We start from the raw sequence: 17,347 nt of genomic DNA, 5'->3' as shown, positions 1-17,347 counted from the left end.
ATTTTGTGATTCTACAGGAAGGACTGGACTTCAGTTTTCATGTAAAAATGGCCAATCTGATCTCATTTTCACCGGGAACATATGAAGAAACATTTCAGCCTCTGTGACTTCATTACTTTGAGGGAAGGCTAAGGTGTTTCCTAACAGGAAAATTCTTTTGGGTGGTGGAGTGGGCAGTACTGAGGTTTGAACTAAGGGCCTCACACTTGCTAGGCACTCTACCTCTTAATCTACTCCACCAGCCCTTTTTTGTGATGAGTTTTTTGAAATGGGGGTCTAGCAAACTATTTGCCCTGGCTGGCTTCGAACCTTGATCTTCCTGATCTCTGCCTCCTGAGTAGCTATGATTACAGGTGTGAGCCACCCGTGCCTGGCTCTAACAGGAAAAATCTTGAGGAAGTAGTATCCAAAAGTATGACTTTTCTACACTTCTTTTAGATTAGATTTATATTCCAGCAAGTTTCTTCTGAGTTGATCTTTAAATGTTAGTAAAATCCCACCCTATTTGTGATCAGAAAAATACTCTCTTAGATTAGTCAACAGTTATCTTATTTTAGAAAAACAGAAATTAGACTATGTGGACAGGAAGCCCTTCTACACAAATTTGTGGCTCAGCTTACTTGGTGGCTCACTATGGTCAAATATTCCAAAGAGAGTCACTGTTCTTTTGCTGGTTAGTAAGTAAAAGACCACCAAACTCCATGCAGAGTTTATAGTTTCACCCCACCAGAAGCTGGAACAGCTGATCAATGTTCTAAAAGAATCCAATAAACAGTACAAATGTCTTGACAGCACCATTTATACTTGGTATGTTTTAGTTCATCACATTGGAGCACACATTAGAAACTTTCTAGAAGCATAAGAACTTAAGTAAAAAGACAGGTCCACATGTTTGTCTTTCAGAGATGTATCATCAACGAAGGGAATCAAAATTTCCTCTAAAGATGTAGTGGTTATCTGCTCTTACCATGAAATAAACTATTCACATTTTTCACTCTAATTTTAGAAGTACCTGTAGTGCTTTTTTGTGACAATTATGTCAAAATGAAATCTCTTTAACTAGGGAGAGATAGTATGTAAGTTTCTTTCTTTGTAAGTCAAGTGTTTGGGTATGAGTTTGGCACAACAAAACTTTTGTACTTTATAATGATTGTGTGAACTTGTGGGCACATCTCTCCCATGAAGACTCTGAATTCAAAAGCAGTGGATGATGGAGTAGAAGGAAAGGGAAGGGCAAAGTCAAATACCTGAGGTACAAAGAAGGAAGGCATTTAAAAGGAGACAGTCACTACAGGCACAAACTGTAGAAGCAAAAGCAGTGAATAAAATGAAGAACTCAAGAGTTGAGAGCTGGCCTGTATGGGAGATGAAATTTTAGCTCTGTGTGAAATCATGGACGAACTTCCAACAAATTTCTGCACTTAAGGCAACCTGAGGGTATCTCTGCCTTGAATCTGAAGGAGTCCATTCAAGATTAATAATACACTGATTTCTTTAAGTTACAAATTTTGCTGGTATTTCCAAAAACTAATGATCTCTTCCTTTATTAACAGGTTATTATCACCTTTCAGCTATAATCTTCTTATCCTATGTTTCCTTACCTTTTATTTTTTTAGTTCTCTCTGTGAATCTCAGCCTATTTTTTGCAAGCAAGTAAAAACTTTGAGACTTGGCTAGATAAGGAAAGTACCTTATGTTGAGTACAGTCACTTCTGTACCCATCTCCAATTCTGATGTGCCTTTATACAGCATGTTTTAACATCTGGGAAGAGCCTAAGGCAAGACTTTTTCCTAAGATCCCAAAGTTAGTTTTGTTTGAAATATTTTTGGTACCTTCATTTTCACAGAATAGATTTGGAAACTACAATAATGATAGGCATGCCTATTATATAATATTCTTTACTGCTAAATATAAAATAAATATAAGAACATTAATGAAATAAAACACCGATGAACAATAACAAAGAGAGTTAGTGAGAAAATGTTTCCCCTGAAGGTGTTAAATTCAAGGAATAGTGGATGGTGGGGTGGAAGGGAACAAAAAGGCAAAATTAAAGAGGCTTGGTACTACACAAATGCCATAAGGTACAAAGGGAAGGATTTAAAAGGTGATAGTCACTAGAGGTGGGTACCACACAAGTCAAAGCAGTAAGATGGAAGAACTAAAAACGCTTAACATAATGTAGTAGAAAGGACACTTATTTTGATTTATAAATCATTGAGCTGTTATATTTACTCATCACGTGACTCTGATATATCCTTTAACTTGTTTGGGCTTCAGGTTTCTCTTTTGTCACATCAGGATAATGTTAACACAGATAAATTAATCTATATATGTTACATTAGTGTGTTAATAACCTTCTTCATTTTTTGATACTACCATTGATGAGACATGAGGTTGAACTCAAAGGAAAAGTTTCAAATTTTATTCTTACATCTCTGATACTCAAACAAAAGCAGAGAGCTGGCAATGAACAGGAGCTGTTTTGAACACTGTATTCCCCATGACTGAACAATGATTCTAGGAACTGGAAAATTGTTTCCCTGAGACTAGAAAATTATTTTCATGATTTAGTGGAATTAGAAGATAAAGGCTAGCATCCAATGTTTTAGGTGCTCTGATATAATGTCTAATTCATTAATAGAAAAGAGAGAGACACATTTCTTTGTTATATAATGTCGAAATACCTATATATTTTTTAATATAACCATGTGCCTCATTTGAAATTTCAACACAATATGTAGTGTTGAAGATACAAATTGATTTTAAAAATACTCTCCTATTCAGACTTGGTGTGAAAATAATAAAGTATCTCACCTAAGTCCCTATGTTTGATTCACCATTCAAATATAAAATATCCATGTGCTCATTACACATGACAAAGGCTTCCAGTGATATTAGTTGAATTAATTAGTATTCGTTGTTAATCTCTTGGCCATCTTAAGAAGGTTTATTTTCTTAAACATACCATATTGTTTAATGTCACTGAATATGTTGATGGTGCAGTTTAAATGTTATATAACTGCCAGAGTTCTAGGAAAGTTTGTTTCTCATGCATTTTAAGTTTCTAGTGCATTTTAACTCATCAAAAAGGAAAATGTTGCCATTAAACCATATCCCCTTGGACTCTGTTACACTTCTAGAGGAATGAGACAAATAGCTATAATTCTATGTTAATTAGTTATTTGGCTAAGACTCAATGTATACATGTGAATACTAGCATTCTTTGTGGTGGGTTGAATTTGAATGGCTCATCAGTTCTTCATCAATAGCTTCCACTAGTGAGAACCCACTGCACATTGAGAAAAATCTGCTTATTGTCAATGTCTGGAAAAATGCCAGTGTTACAACATAGATGTTTTTGCATCATGCAAAATTACTATGTTGACTTAAAAAGCACAGTTCTAGTGGATGTGCCATTTAGTATCATATAGTCACTTTAGAACTGAAGAATGGGAAGATGGGGGGAGATTAGACACTAAACTACTGTATCTGGAAAATAAAATATTTGCTGTGTTGTCCTGTGGCGTAGGTGAACAAATACAGAGTTTAATGAGTAGATTCTAAAAGAATTAAGATATTTTCACTAACAAAGAGCTTTTGTCACAGTTACAGCTGCCTTTGGTAATTTTAAATTTGTCAACACTAAACACATAGAAGTTGTATTCTTTTTCTTTCAGCTATGTGGTAAAGTAGTAGTTTCCAAATTATTTGTAAAAGAAAATAATTTTTTAATTAGAGCATTACGCAAAAAACAAAAAAGTGAGATAAATAATAGACCATCAATGTGAATTTATTTTATAATTAAAATTAATTTCAGTGATACTTATCCATAAACCATTTGTCACATTAATAATAGTCCTGATATTAGTCTCCAATATATAAAAATCTGGGATTTTTCAGTTGTGGGCATTATATATTTTATTGCAGATTTTTTTTAATTGTGATATATGAGTCAAATGTTAGGGTTACTTATGAAGCCATGGAATATATTTTTAATGTCAGTATTGTAGAGAAAAATCCTGCCCTGTGTTTAGTGGGAGAGTGAACAAGAAGATCTAGAGTTTAGCTTATTACAACCAACCTCCTCCAACTTCCTACTGCCAACCTCAGCACTCCAACATACAAATAAGCACACACACACACACACACACACAGTACTAATGGCTGCCCTAGTTTGAAAGTTCTAATTCTACTGATTAGCTTTCCATTCATGAGAATTAAATTTAGAATGTTTTGATTTGAGGTAAATTTGCATGGAGGGAAATCTTGTTTTCATTATCTGAGTTGAAATTGGTTCACTTAAGATTTTAATATACCAGAAAATCAATATTAAGAATTTGTTTTATAAAGTTTTATGCCTCTTACAAATTTATAGCTTCCAGAAATCCATTTATTTTCCAATGACGGTTTCAAGATGTGAGACTGCAGTTGGTAATGGAATCTCTATCAGGGAATGAAGGCTATACGGAAGACTTTAACTATCTTGATGTAGGGATATGACTTATAATTTACAGTCTTATAAAGTGTTGGAAAATTAAATTTGCTGATTAACACAGTGGTTTTTAAGCTGCGCTGTTCACACAGAATGAAATTTGAGGCTCTCATTTTGAGAATTTTACTTCTTTGTGTATAGAGGCATTGTCTTCACATTTTGGATAGGGAAGAGAACAAAGAGGTTGGACATTGATATTATTTTCTGGTAAGCCATAAAATGATCCACATTATTCACTAATTGAACTTAAGAAAATTATTAATCTGCTAACCTTGCCTTTTATGGTAGTTTTTAAAAATGACTTGATACTTTTAAATTACGATCTAAATTCCCTTTCATTATAACCCTGCATAGTTGGTATTATCGTTGTCTTTTGGGATCTGAGTAATTGGATATGGAAGCTACAGATGAACAAAGACACTCAATCTAACCTACATCCAGGGCCCCGCATTGGTCCTTAGTTGCCCTAGATTTGTTCATTATGAATGTGGTCCAGATTCAATTGAAAAATGCTAAGGAGGTACCTGTAAAATTTCAAGAAGTCCCTTGCAGCATCTTCTGTATACTCCTAAGGGATTTCAACTGGGGATTTATGATTTTCATTCATTTGTAGTGCTTTTTTCTTTTTTACTTTATGGGAATATTGCTTAACTCATAATACAGACCCATCCTGGATGCTCCCTTTCATATAAGAAATTTGTGAAACTCTCAGGGATAAAAGAAAGCACACAGCATCTTGGGACTAATGTGTGCCAGTGGTCCTCAACCTGTGGTCCCCTTTGCACTACAGCAACATGACATGTAACCTTAGAAATGCCAATTCTTAGACCCAACCCCATGCTACTAACTGAGTAATCTGTGTTGGAATAGCCTGATAATTTTGCTACAGGTGGTAGTTAGAGAAATACTTCTACATGTTCCCAGGCTTCCAGGAATATTTAGAAATTTATCACCATTCCTTAGAAAAATAAAAAGTGCATAAAGATATAAATCCTACAAGATAGAAGTTCTAATTGGTTTGTCAAGATTAGTTGACCAGTCTTTTGTATTTTTTCTTTCAGAAAAAACTTTTAGATCTCAATAAAAGCTTTGTTAGGCCGAAGCTTTTCATTTCAGAGCAGTTTCGTCTAGGCTGAACTATGAGACCTCAAAAAAAGTTTTTTGCTCTTCCTTTCATGTTAAATTCCTTATATCTCAGGTCTATGGAGGGAAAACCAAATTGTGCATAAAGCTTCACAAAGGCAAGCATACTGCATTAGACAGATAGCAGGTCAGTTAAGATGAAATTGTCCTGGGTCTGTCAGGTCAAAGTATGATATTACCTGAAGCATAGAAGAGGCAGGAAAGGGCTAGGGTATTTCAAGTTATAATACCAGTAATATTCAGTATAGTCAATGGATATTAATTGCCTCATGTATAACATACAAACTAGTTGTTTGTCAGTGAAGAAAAAGACAAAGGACAAAGATCTCTATTGTAACAAATGTTATATTATATTCAGGGAAAATGGCTATGCAATAAATGTTATAAAAATGTAAATAAAGCCAGGCATGGTAGTGCATTTCTATAATCCCAGGAATTCAGGAGACAGATGCACGGGTATTATGATCTTGAGACAAAGTTAGCAGGATGCTATCTCCAAAACAAAAGGACTGGGGGCATGGCTTAAATGACAGAATACTTGCCTAGCATGATCAAGGCCTGGGTTCAATCCCTAATACCAATATGTTAATTAATTAAGAAGTAATGAATTATAAATATTTCAGAAATTAATACAATTATGGAGGACATTTTTTAAAGATCCAGGTAAAAGTGTCTGGTCCTGAGATTATAAATAGATATATCATGGATAAGGTGTTAAGCCACATGGGATAGGACTTTCTTCAATAGAATACATTTATTTAGCAGTTTTTATCAATGAATGTATTTGTAGAGAATGTATCAGTTATCTGCTTACTGGTAATCCCCATTACTGATAGACTTTGATATGTATAAAGCAATAAAAAGAAAATGCAAATTTAAATTTTCTTTTAATTGGAATAGGGCTGGTATAAAAAAGGGATTTTCAAAGTGAACCCTTCAAATAATAACAACTAAAACAAAACTTAAACACCTAGGAAAGCATTTATATAGATGAAATGAGAATGAAGGAGGAGGGACTGGGTCAGATTAAGCAGTTCACACTTAATTCCTTAAAAGTCCTGTGTGTTAGGTGCCTAAACACATCCAATATCCACCAATAGTTACTGATGAGTAATTTTTAAAAATCATTTCATGTTCTTTTTTTCTTTCCTCCTTCATTTCTACTGCTAGCTGTGCCAATTAAATTGTACTTATGTGTTATCCATTTTTTGTTTAGGAGGTTGTAAATGTTCTTATCTAACAGGATCAAGTTGATGAGGTGTGAATCACAAAGGTGTCTTTTTAAGAAATGAGTTATAACACATTGATTGCCAGTAATGTTTTTAATAGAACATTTTCAAGTATCTCAAGAATTTTTGCAGCAATATCTTATTATAATAGCTTTTAATGTTTTTGTTGAGATATAATATACATAATTATTTTAGGTAGAATGGTGACCTCCAAAATATATGTGTAAGTCCCAGAATGTGGCTGCATTTGGCAATGGAGCTGCTGTAAATATATTAATTATGATAATACTTGAGTGGGGATGGTCTTTAATTCAATATGATTAGTGTCCTTATAAGAAAAAAACCATAAAAACACACAGAGGAAAGCCTGCCATATGTGATGATGGAAGCAGTTTGATTAGGCTAAGGATTGCCAAAAAATGCCTGCTAGAACCCAACTCAGGCAAGGAAGGATTAATCCCAGAGATCTTGATGGTCCTGCTGACACCTTGATCTTGAATTTTTAGCCTCCTAAACTGGAAGATAGTAAATTTTTGTTATTCTAATCCACCTAATTTACGGTCCTTGCTGCATTAGCCTTAGGAGACTAACACATACCCTATAAGTTTTAATAGTTTAAGTATACAATTCAATGATTTTCAGTAATTTACAAAATTATGCAACCATCACCACAATCTAGTTGTAGAATATTTCCATTACACTAAATAGATTCTCAGATCCATTTGCAGTCAATTTTCATTCATTTCTCCCCCAGATGATTACTCACCTGGGATCTATCTTTATACATTTATCTTTTCTGGATATTTCATGGAATCATGAAACAGTCTTTTGCATCCAATTTCTATTAACTGACCTAACATTGTGAGGGTTCATCCATGTTTTACCTTTACTTTTAATATCAAATTAATTTCCACCTAAAACAATCTACATTTAATGACAAAACTTGGAAAATGTTAACTGTTGTCTTTTGACTGACAAGAACTTTCTAGAAGAAAACATGAATTGTCACTTTTAATGGGGCACAAGCCTCTACTGGTAGGTTTTAGACTGAGAGAGGCACATAATATATAGGTTGGCGATAGCTCACCGCCAACATTCACGTATCTGCAGGCTCTTCTTTTGTAGTGGGCGTGTGGGAGGAACAGAAATGAGTTGATCTGCTTATGGGTAATGTCCCAGAGGAAATCCTGGAGAACTCTGGAAGACAAAGTGAGAAAGTGTTTGAAAAAGACAAGGTCCAATAGCAGAATGAGGGAAAACAATAAGGGGTCCCAGCAGAGGGAGAACCCTTGGCATCCACCTACCCCAGGAATCCCACTGTTTGCAGCTGTCCGTTGTTTGTTGTTGGAGATTGTCAGTGCTTTTTGAAGTCTCTTAATGATCCCAAACTGGTTAACTTAAAAATAGATTAAGTTCTTCAAACAGATTAAGGTTACTCTCCATAAAATAATGCCTGGTTGACATGAATCCTTGAAAAACTGTTTTTTGGGTTTGTTTTTTTTTTTAAGTAGCAATAGAAGAGGTGGTGGAGAGAACAGAAGCCTTTAATTTCAAACACACACATATACAAAAAGAGTTTTAAATTAGGCATGCCATAAATGTCAATTTAAGCACACATAAGTTAAAAACTCAAGAGAATCTAAAAATTAACTAAGTGGCCACAAGTCACTTAGTTGGTCAGTTATGTTTTTCACAAAACAATTATATTAATTCTGAGTTCAATCTCAGATATTGAAAGCTTTAGATTTACCTCTACATGGTGTTTTTAAATAATCTCTAATAATAGTTTACCCTGGGTTACAGTAACTTTGTTATTAGCCAAATCTTTAAACATAGGGGCCTTAGTCTTGGGTGTAAGATTGGCATCCCATATCTTCCTCTGGACAAAGGATGTAGTATGCATGAGTCCACCCTCTTATTTTATACTAAAATTTTGTTTTTGTTTTTATTTATTTATTTATTGTGGTACTGGGACTTGAATTCAAGGCCTATACCTCGAGCCATTCCACCAGCCCTTTTTTTGTAATGGGATTTTTCTAGATAGGGTCTCTCGGACTATTTGCTTGGGCTGGCTTCAATCTGTGATCCTCCTGATCTCTGCCTCCTGAGTAGCTAGGATTATAGGCATGAGCCCCTAGCACCTAGCTGTGGAGAGAAGAATTTTAAAGATAAACATTTTTTATATCTTGTGAGATGAGGGAAGAGGAAAGGATGACAGAGAGCTATGTCCAAGTCAGAGGAGGAGGAGGGTTTTTTAAGGGAAGACAGAGAAAACTGAGGAGAACATGATAAGACAAACAAGACAAACATGATAAGACAAAGAGAGGGCCCAGAGCAGACATAAACAAAGGCCTAGATATATGAAGACCTTGGACCATATCCCATAGCGTTGGAAGAAGTTTTAAAGGTCACACTGAATTTGGAAATTGAAAGTACCCTATTTGGGACAATGGTTAATGGGACCAGACTGTATTGTAGTAGACGATTTCTGTGTGTCCCAGGGTCTGAAGGCTTTGAAGGAGACATCCCAGCAGACTTTCCCTTTGGGGCCTTTTGCCCATTTTTGTGGAAAAGGTAGTAAGTAATCCCCATAGTTGTCCTATCAGGAGGCAGCAGCATCCTTACTACCAACTGATAGTCTCTGATTTAAGTGCACCTAGATTTACTCCAAACATCCTTAGAAAATATTTGGTGAGTCTACCCAGTAGGTGGACAGAAGAAATCTCTTCCCCAGGTGGAGCTTCAGAAGTGAAGCTCTAGACTTTGACAGTAAATGTGAGAGAAACCTAGAAAAGGGAAAACTCACCAAAATTAAAGGCCAGTGTTGGATGGAAGTCCAGCAATGGGAAAATGTCCACTGCTGGAGCTATCAAAGAAAGGAAAGGAAGAAAACGGTGGAAGAGATCAAGTCATTGATAAGGAGGAAGAGGCGGCAGTAGGGGAAGGGCAAGGATGGCTCTAACCTCCATTCAGGATCTGGGTGTAAGCCCAAGAAGAGTTGCTACCTGTCCATGACTTCCCAGGTTGCAAGAGTAGAAAGCTGAGAGCCAAGCTTACAAGCCCTGTCAAGGATTTCAGCACCATGTGTTAGACTGAAAGCAGCACAGACTAGCTAGATAAGAGACAGCTTAAATGCCAGCACAGGGTTTATTTGGGAAGAAACCCTGTGGAGGTGTCCCCAGCAAGAAAGCTGGAACCCAACACCACTTACAGACTGGGGGTAGATGCAGGAGGATGGTGAAGAAGTCCCAGGAAGGTCACTGGACAGGAAAATCCTCAATGGCCCTCAGACCCTCCTGAGATAATGGCTTAAGGGCAGTCATTCTTCTAGGCCAAGTGGGGAATTTCTAAATTTCTAGTAAATGGGTGAAGGTGGGTGTTCTGTTTTCTTTAGGACCTGGTGAAGAGTTTCCAGTAAGCCTCCATCAAGGGAGAATGAGTTCAGTTCTAACATGGCTGCACTTTTGTTCACCCTAACAATAAGATAGTACTCTTTGCCTTAATTAATTTAGTGGTTTCAAATTGGAGTGTGTATCAGAAGGTTTATCAAACTCTTTCACTCACCCTCACTCCGAATTTCAGATTTAAGGAGGGAGCATGGGCTGGGACCTGAGAAATGGCATCTATAGCAAGTCCCTAGAGCTGCTGGTTCAAGGATGCTTCCTGGGGAATGGCTTCCTTAACTGGAAAACCAGTTTAGTAGTCTCAGCTGTTTACTTGTCATCCCCTGCAATTCCTGTCCTCTTTTCAGGGTCTTCTAATGAGTAGAAGAGATTACTCTTTTTTAACCTACAGTGGTCTCTAGTCCAAGGGTATCTTTAAAAGCTCTATTTATGTTTTGATAACTGTCATTTATGCCTTGTGTGGAATACTACAGCTGACTAGAGCTTTTGGTTTGCAGGATCAAATTTAACAATCAATCAGCTTAATGTCATCTCTGCTATATACCTCTTCTTAGGAGCATAGTCCTTTCCTCTATTTTAAGGAAGTCTCTTAAAAGAAAGAGACTAACATCTTTCTTTCAGGCACAGTCTAATTTGAGTACCCAGTTGCTTAAATGCACAGGCTGGATAGAATGTTCAGTAAATGAATAATAAACACTGCTCATTTATTTTATTGAATCATGAATTTAACATTTATTTACCTTTGCTTGTATGTGTTTCCCTCTTTGTTTCTGCCCTGACTGAAAGGAAAATCTAAATTGCATTGTCCCTTCCACTTAAGTGTGTCATATGCTCACAGCTGCTTCTGAAGATTTTCTGCTAGAAAAAGAAAATGCTTATATGATATGATAATATTAATTTAGAAAAGTTTTATAAGGAAAACAAGCATGCAATGGGATATCCAGGTTTGTGAGGCCTGAAACTTGTATAAATAGAGAGGAAGGGAAACCTGTTTTTTAATTAAAATAATACAAAAGAATTTCAAATTTTATTCAAAGTACAAAATTTCACATTAACCAAATGTTTAGAATGAATAAGGAAAGTAGAACAAATCAAATAAAAATAAAAGATCATCCACGAAATGGAGAAATAACTTTTATTTATTTGCAGCTTGGAACCCTTGTATAATTGTTTTTGTCTTTAGTTTTTGACTGTTTATTCTGAAAGTACCTTTGCAGAATATTTTTATAAAGAAAATGGAAAGTAAATAGCATACTTTCTCTATCATTATTGATTGAAATTTATCTTTTATTTCTGATAGTTTTGAAAAGTTTCTTTCAGTTTTATAGGTCACTTTTAACAGTACAGTTCTAAGGCTTAACTACTTCCTTGAGGTACAATAACACATGAAACTTTCCCTTGTGACAGTCACATTTTAAGAGCACTACTGCAAGTTTAGATCTTAAAAACAAATTCTAATAAACTTAATTTCATGTAATTACTATTAAGGAAGAAAAATTATGATGTGCTCATGATTGCATATAGTACTATATTATATGGATTCCATACCAGGAAGAACTTCTTTTTGAATTAGACTTTGCTAAAGACAAAATCCTTCACTTCATTTTTATACTATTTCTCATGATTGGTTATATTTCCTACAGATAAACTTTGTGCATTTGAAGCACTCCTCCCCCTCCATGTGCTACCCATGAACTCCTCAAAGGTGATGACATCCCTTTCCTTTTGTGGTGACATGATCTGTACTTTAACACTTTTCATGCCATGAGTCTGCCCAGAGTGTGGTCTGCGATTCTCACACCCACAGCACCAGACATTACATAGAAGTTCTGGGGAGCTACAGAAATATATCATACTGAACCCAAATTTACAGCTATTCTCACATAAAAGCCTATGGACTCTGTGAGGTCATGTGACACAAGGAAATGTGTATTAGGGGAGGTTGGCATGGAGAACATTCCTATCTAAGTGCAGATAAACTATCTTACTTTTCGAGATATTAGCACATGGCTATGAGATCCTATAGCAGTGACTCTTCCTAGGTCTTTCGATGTAGCCTCTGCCAGAGGCAAAAGCTTAAGTATACTGACTTCATGGGAAGTGCACCTCTACCTTAAGCCATTAAGAAGTAGTTCAGAAATAATATGTAGAAAAAGAAGAAAAAGAAAATTGATTTTCCTGTAGGGAGAAAAATGTGTATAAAGTATGAAAGTATGAAGTTAATTCTTCTTTCTTTTGTAACATTGTCCTGACTAGCCCTGAAATTACAATTAGAGATACTGGGCTTTCAGGGATTTGTTTTACACAAGTGTGTTTTAGTATGACTGGGGAGGAATAGGTGAGAAAGGAGACTTGGTTTAAGACCCTTGAAGTCTACTATTAAGTTTCATATGAGTTTAGGAGGCACTTTAAGACTGTTGAAGGCTTGCAAGAAGAAATACAGCTTGACTAGAATGGTGACTCTGAAAGATAATTCTCATCTGTCTCAGTAACAGATTTGAAGTAAGTGTTGGCATACCTAACTATCCATAGCTCTATTCCCTTGATCTCTACTTTTCTATCATCTCTAAACTACTGAAGGCTTTGCCCCAAAATATACTTTTGTAAAAGTGTTTATTTTCTTAGGCTATGAAAATATTGTAGAAGAGCAAAAAGTAAAATTTACTTTGCATATTTTTCATTCCTTGTATGTCCTAGTCAGTTCAATTGGTAATAGCACAGATGGTTCTGGAGGCTAGGAGTCCCAAGATGAAGGTGCCAGCAGATTTGCTGTCTGATCAGGGCCTACTTTATGGTTCATTAGACCTCTTCTCATTTTTCTCTTTAAGTGAAAGGTGGGAGAATTCCCTGTAACTCAGGGAATTATAAAGGCATTAATCCCAGTAACTCAGGCTCCATCCTCATGACCTCATCACTTTCCAAAGGCCCTACCGCCCTGATCCCATTACATTGAGTAGCTAGGATTTTCATATATGGGTTTGAGGGCTGCACAAGCATTTAGCCTATAAAATGTATTATATGACCTATAGATTGTTATTAAGAATTCTTTTACCAATGTAAAAAAGCACATGAGTCACTCACCTGAAAACCACATTATATTCACAGGAGGAACCCCAGTGTTGTCTTTAGCTATCTTTGTTTTTCTTTAAAAACTTGTATTCAGCTCACCATCTCTAGCAATAAAGGAAATGCAAATTAAAACCACTCTAAGATTCCACCTCACCCCTGGGGATATACCCAAAAGACTGTGACACAGGTTACTCCAGAGGCACCTGCACACCCATGTTTATTGCTGCACTATTCACAATAGCCAAGTTATGGAAACAGCCAAGATGCCCCACCACCGACAAATGGATTAAGAAAATGTGGTGTCTATATACAATGGAATTTTATGCAGCCATGAAGAAGAACGAAATGTTATCATTCACTGGTAAATGGATGGAATTGGAGAACATCATTCTGAGTGAGGTTAGCCTGGCCCAAAAGACCAAAAATCGTATGTTCTCCCTCATATGTGGACATTAGATCAAGGGCAAACACAACAAGGGGATTGGACTATGAGCACATGATAAAAGCGAGAGCACACAAGGGAGGGGTGAGGATAGGTAAGACACCTAAAAAACTAGCTAGCATTTGTTGCCCTCAACGCAGAGAAACTAAAGCAGATACCTTAAAAGCAACTGAGGCCAATAGGAAAAGGGGACCAGGAACTAGAGAAAAGGTTAGATCAAGAAGAATTAACCTAGAAGGTAACACACATGCACAGGAAATTAATGTGAGTCAACTCTGTATAGCTATCCTTATCTCAACCAGCAAAAACCCTTGTTCCTTCCTGTTATTGCTTATACTCTCTCTTCAACAAAATTACAGATAAGGGGAAAATAGTTTCTGCCGGGTATCAAGGGGGTGGAGGGGAGAGGGAGGGGATGGGGGCAGGGGGGAGAAATGAACCAAGCCTTGTATGCACATATGAATAATAAAAGAAAAATGAAAAAAAAAAAGATAAAAGCGAGAGCACACAAGGGAGGGGTGAGGATAGGTAAGACACTTAAAAAAATTAGCTAGCATTTGTTGCTCTTAACGCAGAGAAACTAAAGCAGATACCTTAAAAGTAACTGAGGCCAATAGGAAAAGGGGACCAGGAACAAGAGAAAAAGTTAGATCAAAAAGAATTAACCTACAAGGCAACACACATGTACAGGAAATCAATGTGAGTCAACTCCCTGTATAGCTATCCTTATCTCAACCAGGAACACTTGTTCCTTCCTATTATTGCCTATACTCTCTCTTCAACAAAGTTAGAGATAAGGGCAAAATAGTTTCTGCTGGGTGTTGAGGGGGTAGGGGGGAGAGGGAGGGGCGGAGTGGGTGGTAAGGGAGGGGGTGGGGGCAGGGGGGAGAAATGACCCAAGCTTTGTATGCACATATGAATAATAAAATTAAAAAAAAAGAGAGAAAAAAAAAACTTGTATTCATATGATATTTATTGAGCATCTATTATGTGTCAGGTATTATGAATGCATATGTGAGCAACACACAAAAATCTGTACTTAGTGCTGCATACATTGTAGTATACATTTGTTGTGGAAACAAATATAACTGTCATTTTAGTCTTGCTTAACCAACATTTACCAGAGTTGAAAACTAGTTTATCCTTGGAGTGAAAATTTTTATTCATGACAAAATGTAAGTCATATTTTAATCACCTATTCATGGTCAAATTAGAGGGGGGTTTAGTTACAACAATAATCTACATTTAAATAAAACTCATTCCAGCCAACATCTATTGTAGAACATGAAAATGATATCATTTTTGTAAAGTGTATTGTTCTAAATAAATAGCTTATTGTATAATTTAATCTAAAAGTATTTTAGATTCTTTTATCACTTAAAGAAGCAAAAGAATTTGTCACATTCAAAGTATTCAAAAGAACTTTTTAGAGGTACTAGATATTGATCTCAGGGCTTCATTCTTGCTAAGCAAGTATTCTACCCCTTGAGCCACACTGCAGTCCTTTGCTTTTTTAGTTTGTTTTTCAGATAGGGTTTCACACTTTTGCTGGGACCAGGCTGAAACCATGGTCCTCCTACCTCTGCCTCCTGAGTAGCTGGGAATACAGGTATAACCCACCATGCCCAACCCTAAACTTTCTGAATTTTAAAAAAAATAGCAATTTTGAGCCATTACAAGTGTTTTTTAAAATTTTTATTTGCTTTGGGTTTTTTTTTTTTTGAGTTAAGGTCTTGCCAAATAACCAAGACTGCCCTTGGAACTTGCTGTGGAGACCATGTTGGCTTCAATCCTGCAATTCTCCTGCCTCAGCCTTTGGGGTGCTGGGATTATAGCCACATACCATCATGCCCAGCTTGCCTTGTAAAGTTTTAGTTTCTGAAAGACATTTTGCAAGATACTGCGAGTCACAAAAAGCAGTGACATGGCTGACTCCCAAGTTCACACATTAACACCATGCTTCATGGCTACATTTCACAGAAGCACAGAGAGTGTTGTGTCATTGCATACTGGGAGTTACCCAATATGTCTGCATGTTGTTATACTTGTACTTTTCAACACATGAGAACATTGAGATCCAAAAGTCAATACCTCAGCAAACTTTGTCAATTAAAACCATAGTCAGAATTAGCTGCACAAATAGCTTAATTAATAAAACCAATTTAATGTATAATAAAAAAGAAAACTCTAAATCAGAAATAAGAAAAAATAATTCTATTAAAAATATAGTTTTTAATTGCTGTAGAAAGCCACAGCAGTTTTACCTCTCACATTTTTCTTTGCTCCCTAGAAGCCTGGAGAAAAGAAAAATCATTAACAATTGTTTTCTTCTCTTAAAGAAAATGGGTATGTATCAGTTCATGATTCTTGAGTGACATAACCAAAAGAATGCATCATGAAAACTGTTATCAGCATTTATCACCACCATCCCAGTGGGTGCTTTTACATGAGATGTCAGGGGATATCAAAGACTTCATACTATACTGAGGTTAAAGAGGTTTTCTAGATGTCCATAGAGAGAGATGCACAGGTGAAAAGCTTACAGTTTGTGATAATCATGAATGAAAGAATAGCAACATCTCTTAAAGGACTCTCAATGTTTAGAATTTTTAGTAACAGAACATAAGTGAAAAGCTTGGCCAATAAAAAAGTGAAATGAGAATGTTAATTAACAGCAATCCTGTCAATACTGTGTGAGGCTACTTGTCCAATAATAAAGTTGGAATTTGGGAGGCACATCTTATGTTGTGGAGTTAACATCCAGGGTGGGAGACTGTACTCTACAAAAATGCTCCTCAAGTGTTTAGGTTAAAAGATCAATTTCAAAATCTGAAAACTAGCATAGGGTTATCTATTTTATTAAATTTCATTAGGAAAATATATTTTTACAAAAAGCTACTACATTATCAACTCTGCTTAATAGGAGAAATGTGATCCCAGATGAAAGAGCAGGCATTTAAATTGAACACCATCAGCTTTATAAAGCACTCTTCCTGTTGTCTTCCTTTTTCTCAGCTGTACTGGGCACCTGGCTGCTTTGACTTGCACAGCCAGCCCTCGTGTTTGGTAACCTCTGCTGTAACCCATAGCCTTTGTGGGAATGAGGTAGCTACTTCCTAGGTCAGGTTTACCTTTGCCTAGAATTGCATTGCTGTAGCTATCAGCAAGTGTGTGAACAGAGGAATTTGTGGGGAATCCTGGAAGTAAAACTGTTGTAAAGCCTCAGGGTGGCAGAGGGCTTTCTAAGAGGAGTCTGCAAGCACACATCTTGAGAGGGTCATGTCTTTTCCTTGGAAAGTATTTCAGAATTTGTTTAGATGTTCAAAAGAAGAACCCAGCATCCTGCCCTATAAAACTCAATGGACTATTAGGGTCCTTATAACACAAAGATGAGAGCCTCTAACAGCCTCGCACCTCAACAGGTGCTGTACTTGATGGAATAGTGAAGTGCAACCAGAAAGCTAAATGAAATAAATATCTTAGAGGTGATTACGAGGTCCCCACTGTATGGAAAAGCAGTCTGGCTCTAAATAGACTGTGGTACTGGTATCCCGCTGAGATTTT

General features: G+C 36.3%; 1 protein-coding gene across 4 annotated transcripts in view; it reads left to right on the top strand.

Moving 5' to 3' along the window:
* Window positions 1-17,347, top strand: part of Gpc6 (glypican 6) — a 1,113,645-nt gene that overhangs the window by 284,903 nt on the left and 811,395 nt on the right. The gene's annotated exons all lie outside the window — the stretch shown is intronic.

The sequence above is a fragment of the Castor canadensis genome, chromosome 10 (genome assembly GCF_047511655.1).
Source record: "Castor canadensis chromosome 10, mCasCan1.hap1v2, whole genome shotgun sequence".
Classification (NCBI taxonomy): Eukaryota; Metazoa; Chordata; class Mammalia; order Rodentia; family Castoridae; genus Castor; species Castor canadensis.
The sequence above is the reverse complement of the archived record's forward strand: the minus strand, read 5'-3'. Positions and strand labels throughout refer to the sequence as shown.